This window comes from Notamacropus eugenii, chromosome 1, assembly GCF_028372415.1.
Source record: "Notamacropus eugenii isolate mMacEug1 chromosome 1, mMacEug1.pri_v2, whole genome shotgun sequence".
In the NCBI taxonomy this organism is placed as follows: Eukaryota; Metazoa; Chordata; class Mammalia; order Diprotodontia; family Macropodidae; genus Notamacropus; species Notamacropus eugenii.
In genome coordinates this window covers 516,965,867-516,968,005 of record NC_092872.1, presented here as the reverse complement: position 1 = coordinate 516,968,005, position 2,139 = coordinate 516,965,867, and positions in this window count along the sequence as shown.

Sequence of the window (2,139 nt, the reverse complement as noted above, 5' to 3'; positions counted from 1 at the left end):
CCAATGACCTTTCCTCAGTCCTCATTCTCCTTGACCTTTCTGACGCCTTTGACACTGCTGATCACTCTCCTCCCCCTTGCTACTCTCTTTTCTCTAGGTCTTTGGGACTCCCTTCTCTCTTGGTTTTCTTCCTATCTATTGGAGCACTCAATATGTCCAGATAAAACTCATTATTTTTCCCTGCAAATTCTCTTTTGTTTCCTACTTTCCCTATTACTGTAGAGGGAATTCCTTGTAAATGATAAAAGCCTATAGAAATGGGATGTAGCACTTTGTTTTTCTGTACTACATTTCCCAGTATCATCTCCGCTTCCATGATTCTCCCATTCTTATCTAGAGTTTGGGGAGACTCCTCATAACCTTGCCAATGACCCTAGGGACAAATGCACAATAAATTCAAGTTATTGGTATGATTTCTTTTGTAATGATGGAATCCAGACCACCTCATCGTATTTTAGGCCTGATACTTCAACTCAGCGAGACCATGTCTCAGTCAATCATTCCTAGGCCTGAGACTGAATTCTAAAAGGTCTTTTGAATTGCACGAGAATTTTGTTCTGTTAGAATAAGGATACAAGTTATCAAGAGAATGGAGAAGGGATTCCATTCCAGAAATTGAGGGCATTTTGACTTTCTAGCACATCCCTGGGGAGGAACTAGTGGATGGGGAAAAAGAGGCTTTGGCTTAGGTTTTGTACAAGAATTTTGTTCTAATAAAGAGACCTTCTCTCTTCCTTCCTCTCCCCCATCCCCCTTACTCTCTTTTATAGATGAAGAAACAGACAAAAAGAGGTTAAAAGACTTGCCCATGGCCCCACAGATAGTGAATAACAGTCTGACTCCAAATTTGGTACCCTTTCCGATGTGCCTGATAGGTGTTCTCACCTTAAGTAGCCTCTTTCTACTACATTATGATATTCCAATCAGGAACTTTGAGGAAACTTTGTCATCTTCTTCTTTTTAAAAATATTTTACTAATTTTAAGAAGCATTTATTTTTCTTCCTTTCACTGACTGCCCAGCTGTAGTTTTTTTTAAATCCTCATAATAAGTATACATAGCCCAGAAAAACAAATTTCCCCACTGTCCATTACTAAAAATATATAACTGTTTTCTAAGAGAGTCCTATGAGAGAGGATTCCCTTTGGGTCAGAGAGAGGCAAGAAACTTCCTGTCTATCTCTGTGCTCTGGCAAGCTTGCATTCCTTCTAGGAGAGAGCCAGACAGGTGAAATCTCTGAGGCCTGAGGGCCAACCCTGCTCTGCTCAGTCTGACTGTAATGGCCTGCCTATCAGATACAGCAGTAGTATCCCTGGTAGCAGCAGCCATGGCCCCATGAACCAGGAAGGCCACTTGGTCAAGAGGATAGCATTCCTCCTCCTGGGAGGGAAGAGGGAAGAGATGTGTAACAACCTGGGCTTGAGTTGATAGGCCAAGCTGCCCTGAAGGGCTAGACTTAGAGGTTCAGGTATGGATAGCCAGGCAGGTGTACATTCCAGCGTTGATGAGGACTCAGGGCAAGTTAGAGCCCAGGGGCCTGGGGTTGGGGCTGGGGCTGCTCCTTAGGAGGTAGAGAGAACCTATAATCAGAGGCCTCAGGCATTAGCCACCCAAATAGGACATCACCTGTCACCTGTCACCTTGTCAGCTCTGCTCCCTTGCTGGATCAAGCAGGGCCTGAGGGATCATAATATGATCATAGGATTTAGAACTGGACACAACCTCAAATCATCTGATTCACCCTCTTAATTTTCTAGATGGGGAAACTGAAGCCCAGAGAGGGGAAGAAATTTGTCGAAGATCCCACCAAGGGAGAGAAGTTGGAGGAAGTAAGTGGGGAGGGAAAGAAAGGTAAAGCACAAAACAGATGAGCAGGTGCATGGAACAGGATAAAAGAAGGGAAAAGAAAGAGGCAAAGTATTTTAAAAGATGCATGTAATAAAAATGACAATAGAAGTATTTAATAATGAATTACCTGTATTTATTAATTCTTGTTGTTGTAGAATATTAATAATTACCTGTATTGTGCTTTTAAATTTTAATTTAATTAATTTTTCAAAGCACTTTCATACCTGCAATCTTATTTATTCCTCACCTTAGGTGGAGTAGTTTCCTTTGTCTCATTTTACAGGGGAAAGCT